This window comes from Triticum aestivum, chromosome 4D, assembly GCF_018294505.1.
Source record: "Triticum aestivum cultivar Chinese Spring chromosome 4D, IWGSC CS RefSeq v2.1, whole genome shotgun sequence".
In the NCBI taxonomy this organism is placed as follows: domain Eukaryota; kingdom Viridiplantae; phylum Streptophyta; class Magnoliopsida; order Poales; family Poaceae; genus Triticum; species Triticum aestivum.
In genome coordinates, this window is record NC_057805.1 from 380,485,184 (window position 1) to 380,493,202 (window position 8,019).

Genomic DNA, 8,019 nt, shown 5'->3' on the forward strand with positions numbered 1-8,019 from the left:
AGGAAATGGTCACTAGAAGCGGAACTGCCCCAAATATTTGGCGGATAAGAAGGATGGCAAAGTGAACAAAGGTATATTTGATATACAGATTATTGATGTGTACTTTACTAGTGTTCATAGCAACCTCTGGGTATTTGATACCGGTTCAGTTGCTAAATTTAGTAACTTGAAACAGGAGTTGTAGAATGAACAGAGACTAGTTAAGGACGAGGTGACGATGTGTGTTGGAGGTAATTCCAAGGTTGATACGATCACCATCACACACTCCCTCTACCTTCGGGATTAGTGTTGAACCTTAAATAAATGTTATGTGGTGTATGTGTTGAGCATGAATATGATTTGATCATGTTTATTGCAATACGGTTATTCACTGAAGTCAGAGAATAATTGTTGTTCTGTTTACATGAATAAAACCTTATATGGTCATACACCCAGTGTGAATGGTTTATTGAATCTCGATCGTAGTGATACACATATTCATAAAATTGATGCCAAAAGATGCAAAGTTGATATTGATAGTGCAACATACTTGTGGCACTGCCGTTTAGGTCATATTGGTGTAAAGCGCATGAAGAAGCTCCATGCAGATGGGCTTTTGGAATCACTTGATTATGAATCATTTGATAGTTGCGAACCATGCCTCATGGGAAAGATGACTAAAACTCCGTTCTTCGGAACAATGGAGCGAGCTAATGACTTATTGGAAATAATACATACCGACGTATGCGGTCCGATGAGTGTTAAGGCTCGTGGCGGGTATCGTTATTTTCTGACCTTCACATATGATTTAAGCAGATATGGGTATATCTACTTAATGAAACACAAATCTGAAACATTTGAAAAGTTCAAAGAATTTCAGAGTGAAGTGGAGAATCATCGTAACAAGAAAATAAAGTTTCTACGATCTGATCGCGGAGGCGAATATTTGAGTTACGAGTTTGGCCTTCATTGAAAATAATGTGGAATAGTTTCACAACTCACACTACCTGGAACACCACAACATAATGGTGTGTCCGAATGTCATAACTGTACTTTATTAGATATGGTGTGATCTATGATGTATCTTACCGATTTACCACTATTGTTTTGGGGTTATGCATTAGAGATAGCTACATTCACGTTAAATAGGGCATTGTCTAAATCCATTGAGACGACACCGTATGAATTGTGGTTTGGCTAGAAACCTAAGCTGTCGTTTCTTAAAGTTTGGGGATGCGACGCTTATGTCAAAAGGCTTCAGCCTGATAAGCTCAAACCTAAATCGGAGAAGTGCGTCTTCATAGGATACCCTAAGGAAACAATTGGGTACACCTTCTACCATAGATCCAAAGGCAATATCTTTGTTGCTAAGAATGGGTCCTTTCTAGAGAAAGAGTTTCTCTCGAAAGAAGTGAGTGGGAGGAAAGTAGAACTTGATAAGGTAATTGTACCTTATCTCGAATTGGAAAGTAGCACATCGGTGAAATCCGTTCCCGTGATACCTACACCAACTAGAGAGGAAGCCAATGATGATGATCATGAAACTTCGGATAAATTTACTACTGGACCTCGTAGGTTGAACAGAGCACGTTCCGCACCAGAGTGGTACGGTAATCCTGTCTTAGAAGTCATGTTATTAGACCATAGTGAACCTACAAACTATGAAGAAGATATGATGAACCCAGATTCTGACAGATGGCTTGAGGCCATGAAATCTGAGATAGGATCCATGTATGAGAACAAAGTGTGGACTTTGATGGACTTGCCCAATGATCTGCAAGCCATTGAGAATAAATGGATCTTCAAGAGGAAGACGGACACTGATGGTAGTGTTACTATCTACAAAGCTTGACTTGTCACAAAAGGTTTTCGACAAGTTCAAGGTGTTGACTACAATGAGATTTTCTCACTCGTAGCGATGCTTAAGTCTGTCCGAATCATGTTAGCAATTGTCGTATTTTATGAAATTTGGCAAATGGATGTCAAAACTGCATTCCTTACTGGATTTCTTAAAGAAGAGTTGTATATGATGCAACCACAAGGTTTTGTCTATCCTAAAGGTGCTAACAAAGTGTGCAAACTCCAACGATCCATCTATGGACTGGTGCAAGCACCTCGGAGTTGGAATATACGCTTTGATGAGGTGATCAAAGCATATGGTTTTATACAGACTTATGGTGAAGCCTGTATTTACAAGAAAGTGAGTGGGAGCTCTGTAGCATTTCTGATATTATATGTGGATGACATATTATTGATTGGAAATGATATAGAATTTCTGGATAGCATAAAAGGATACTTGAATAAATAATTTTTCAATGAAAGACCTCGGTGAATCTACTTGTATATATTGGGCATCAAGTGTTGGGGATCATAGTAATAATTCAAAACTTTCCTACGTGTCACCGAGATCAATCTAGGAGATGCTAGCAACGAGAGAGAAGGAGTGCATCTTCATACCCTTGAAGATCGCTAAGCGGAAGCATTTCAAGAACGCGGTTGATGGAGTCGTACTCGCGGCGATTCAAATCACGGAAGATCCAGTCCAAGCCCCGAACGGACGACGCCTCCGCGTTCAACACACGTACAGCCCGGGGACGTCTCCTCCTTCTTGATCTAGCAAGGGGAGAGGAGAAGTTGAGGGAGAACTCTGGCAGCACGACGGCGTGGTGGTGGAGCTTGCGGTTCTCCTGCAGGGCTTCACCAAGCACTACAGAGGAGGAGGGGGTGTTGGAGGAGGGAGGGGCTGCGCCAGGGGAAGGGGGTACTACAGCCCTCCCACCCCCACTATTTATAGGGGGAAGGGGAGAGGGGACATGCCCCCTAGATCCATGTAGATGGAGGGGGCGGCGGCCAGGAGGGGAGACTTGCCCCCCAAGCAAGGTGGGAGGCGCCCCCTCCCCTAGGGTTTCCAACCCTAGGCGCCTTGGGCCCTTGGGGGGTGCACCAGCCCACTAAGGGTCTGGTCCCCACCCATATTCAGCCCACTAGTCCCTCCGGGGCAGGTGGCCCCACCCGGTGGACCCCTGGACACCTTTCGATGGTCCCGGTACAATACCGATAACTGCCAAAACTATTCCGGACCATATATAAATGTTCATCTCCGGACCATTCCGGAACTCCTCGTGATGTCCGGGATCTCATCCGGGACTCCGAACAAACTTCGGTAACCACATACAATTCCCATAACAACTCTAGCATCACCGAACCTTAAGTGTGTAGACCCTACAGGTTCAGGAACCATGCAGACATGACCGAGACACCCCTCCGGTCAATAACCAATAGCGGGATCTAGATCCCATATTGGCTCCCACAGGTTCCACAATGATCTCATCGGATGAACCACGATGTCGGGGATTCAATCAATCCCGTATACAATTCCCTTTGTCCATCGGTATGTTACTTGCCTGAGATTCAATCGTGGGTATCCCCATACCTCGTTCAATCTCATTACCGGCAAGTCTCTTTACTCATTCTGTAATGCATGATCCCGTGGCTAATTCCTTCGTCACATTGAGCTCATTATGATGATGCATTACCGAGTGGGCCCAGAGATATACCTCTCCGCCATACGGAGTGACAAATCCCAGTCTCGATTCGTGCCAACCCAACAGACACTTTCGGAGATACCTGTAGTGCACCTTTATAGCCACCCAGTTACGTTGTGACGTTTGATACACCCAAAGCATTCCTACGGTATCCGGGAGTTGCACAATCTCATGGTCTAAGGAATGATACTTGACATTAGAAAAGCTCTAGCAAATGAACTACACGATCTTGTGCTATGCTTAGGATTGGGTCTTGTCCATCACATCATTCTCCTAATGATGTGATCTTGTTGTCAATGACATCCAATGTCCATGGTCAGGAAACCACAACCATCTATTGATCAACGAGCTAGTCAACTAGAGGCTCACTAGGGACATGTTGTGGTCTATGTATTCACACATGTATTACGGTTTCCGGTTAATACAATTATAGCATGAACAATAGACAATTATCATGAACAAGGAAATATAATAATAACCATTTTATTATTGCCTCTAGGGCATATTTCCAACAGTCTCCCACTTGCACTAGAGTCAATAATCTAGTTCACATCGCCATGTGATTAACACTCGTAGTTCACGTCGCCATGTGACTAACACCCAATGAGTTTACTAGAGTCAATAATCTAGTTCACATCGCCATGTGATTAACACTCATTGAGTTCTAGGGTTTGATCATGTTATGCTTACGAGAGAGGTTTTAGTCAACGGGTTTGCAACATTCAGATCCGTGTGTACTTCGCAAATCTCTATTTCATATTCTAGATGTTGCTACTATGCTCCACTTGGAGCTATTCCAAATGGTTGCTCCACTATACGTATCCGGTTTGCTACTTAGAATCATCCAGATAGGTGTTAAAGCTTGCATCGACCCCTTTACGCCGAACTCTTCATCACCTCCATAATCGAGAAACATTTCCTTATTCTTAAGGACAATTTTGACCGTTGTCCAATGATCCACTCCTGGATCACTCTTATACCCCCCTTGCCAGACATGTGGCAAGGCACATTGCGGTACATAGCATGGCATATCGTATAGAGCCTATGGCTAAGGCATAGGGGACGACTTTCGTCCTTTCTCTTTCTTCTGTCGTGGCCGAGCTTCAAGTCTTAAGTTCACACCTTACAACTCAGGCAAGAACCCCTTCTTTGACCGGTCCATCTTGAACTCCTTCAAGATCATGTCAAGGTATGTGCTCTGTGAAAGTCTTATCAGGCGTCTTGATCTATCTCTATAGATCTTGATACCCAACATGTAAGCAGTTTTACACAGGTTTTCCTTTGAAAAACTCCATTCAAACAACCCTTTATGCTTTCTAGAAATTCTATATCATTTCCCATCAATAGTATATTATCCACATATAATATGAGAAATGCTACAGAGCTCCCACTCACTTTCTTGTAAACACAGGCTTCTCCATAAGTCTGTATAAACCCAAACGCTTTGATCATTTCATTAAAGCGAATGTTCCAACTCCGAGATGCTTGCACCAGCCCATAGATGGAGCGTTGGAGTTTGCATACTTTGTCAGCATTCTTAGGATCAACAAAACCTTCTGGTTGTATCACATACAGCTTTTCCTCACGGAAACCGTCAAGGAAACTTTGTTTTGACATCCATCTGCCAGATTTCGTAAATGAAAAATGCAGCGACTGCTAACATAATTTTAACAGACTTTAGCATCGCTACGATTGAGAAAGTCTCATCACAGTCAACTCCTTTGAACTTGTCGGAAACTTCTTTGAGACAAGTCGAGCTTCATAAATGGTGATATTACCATCAGCGTCTGTCTTCTTCTTAAAGATCCATTTATTCTCAATGGCTTGCCGATCATCGGGCAAGTCCACCAAAGTCCATACTTTGTTCTCATACATGGATCCTATCTCGGATTTCATGGCTTCCAGCCATTTGTTGGAATCAGGCCCACCATCGCTTCTCCATAGCTCATAGGTTCATCATTGTCAAACAACATGACCTTTAAGACAGGGTTACCACTCAGAAGTTCTACACACCCTTGTCGACCTACGAGGTTCGATAGTAACTTGATCTGAAGCTCCATGATCATCATCATTAGCTTTCTCTTCAACTGACGTAGGTGCCACAGAAACATCTTTCTGTTATGCGCTACTCTCTGGCTGAAGTGAAGGTTCAACAACCTCATCAAATTCTATCTTCCTCCCACTCAATTCTTTCGAGAGAAACTCTTTCTCGAGAAAGGACCTGTTCTTAGCGACAAACACTTTGCCCTCAGATCTGAGATAGAAGGTATACCCAATCGTCTTGTTTGGGTATTCTATGAAGACACAATTTTCCACTTTGGGTTCGAGCTTTTCTGGCTGAAGCCTATCGACATAAGCATCGTAGCCCCAAACCTTAGGAAACAACAACTTAGGTTTCTTGCCAAACCATAGTTCATACGGTGTCGTCTCCACGGACTTTATATGGTGCCCTATTTAAAGTGAATGTAATTGTCTCTAGTGCATAACCCGAAAATGATAGCGGTAGATCGGTAAGAGACATCATATATCGCACCATATCCAATAGGGTGCGATTACGATGTTCTGACACACCATTACGCTATGGTGTTCCAGGTGGCGTCAACTGTGAAACGATTCCACCTTGTCCTTAGTGATAGCCAAACTCATAACTCAGATACTCTCCCCTTGATCAGATCGTAGGAACTTGATCTTCTTGTTACGATGATTCTCAACTTCACTCTGAAATTGCTTGAACTTTTCAAACGTTTCAGACTTATGCTTCATTAAGTAACTAAACTCATATCTACTCAATTCATCGGTGAAGGTGAGAAAATAACGATATCCACCGCTCGCGTCAACACTCATCGGACCTCACACATTAGCATGTGATTTCCAACAAGTCACTTGCCCGTTCCATTGTTCCTGAAAATGGGGTTTTAGTCATCTTGCCTATGAGGCATGGTTCGCATGTGTCAGGTGATTCAAAATCAAGTGACTCCAAAAGTCCACCGAGGTTCTTCATGCGCTTTACACCAATATGACCTAAGCAGCAGTGCCACAAGAAAGTGGTACTATCATTATCAACTCTACATCTTTTGGCATCAATGTTATGAACATGTGTATCACTACGACCGAGATTCAATAAACCATTCACATTGGGTGCATTTTTTTCGAGAGTACGCCTAGGCGTACCATAGCTTTATAGAAGGCAAAATCTGAATTATAAGAAACTACACTCACTGCGAACAACAAGCATAGCACAAACACCACACCCGAACAAGGGCAAAGACGAACAACACCGTGGAGCAAGCTACAACGCAAAGAGCCTATCCTAATCGAAACCCAACACCGCGTCACGACCGACACCGGACACCTCCGAAGAACACCAACTTCCGCAGAACTTCACTTGTCGACGCACCATCCGCTCTTAATGCCTAAGAAGAAGTGGCAAGTGGGTGGCAGGACTCAATCCGATCCAAGGAAGACACCGTCTTGGACACACCGGTGACGAACATACATAGCGCCGCAGAGGATCAAGGAGGATAGCGGCGAACACCGGAGGAGAGCAACGAGGAGCCAGCCATGTCTCCAGACACAATGCTCCGAACAGAGGAACGACATCGAGGACGCCGCCATTGTGTCGATCCAGCCGAATCAAGGCTTTCGCCCGGAGATAGCCACAACTCCAAGCAAGCAAGGGACATGACAAACTTGCCTCGACGACGCCTCCAAGGAGGGGAATGACACCCACGGGTGCCATCGCCGCCGGCCCGACAAAAGTCAAGCAAGATTTTCGTCCGCAAGTCTGACCTCACCACACCGCCTAGAATTGGGCAACGCCATCCCAGAAGCTTCACACCGCCGCCACCGCAGCTCTTCGCCACCATAGCTGCAACTCCAGGGGCCAACGTCTGGACGCATGGCAAGGAGAACACCGGCCACACCAACAAGACCCTGCCTGGACAAGGAGCCGCAACCGCCCCACACCTCCGGCAAGGTCCAAGAAGCCGCAACAGCCATCGCCCACTCCAAGGGACAGCCTTGCGACGTCCGAACCCGCAACTCCGCGAAGCCAAGCAGCACCACCAGGAGAGCACCACCGCTCCTCACACCACACAGATGTGGCCGGCAGCGCGCTGCTCGCCACGACTCCATCTTGGCCGAGCCTCCCAGTGCCGCCGGTACCAACCTGGCCGCGGACTCGCAATGCTACCTCCAGAGACGCTGCAGCCTCCCAGCCGCGCCATCCCCTCGCTGTCGACGCCTGCCAAGCCCGCCGCTCCGCCAGACCTCCTGCCGAGCTCCGGCCGCCACCCCGACTCCGGCCAGCGTAGATCTGGCCTGGCTAAATCCCGCCACGACAAGGAACGCCGCGCTGCCACTAGCCCGTGTGCTCCGCCGCGTCGCACCAGCCCAGGCCAGCAACAGTGCCTCCAACCACCGCCGCCACCTGCCTGCGCGCCCCGCCGATGCGCCGGCCTCCGAGCTCCGCCGTCGACTGAAGAAGAGCCCCCCG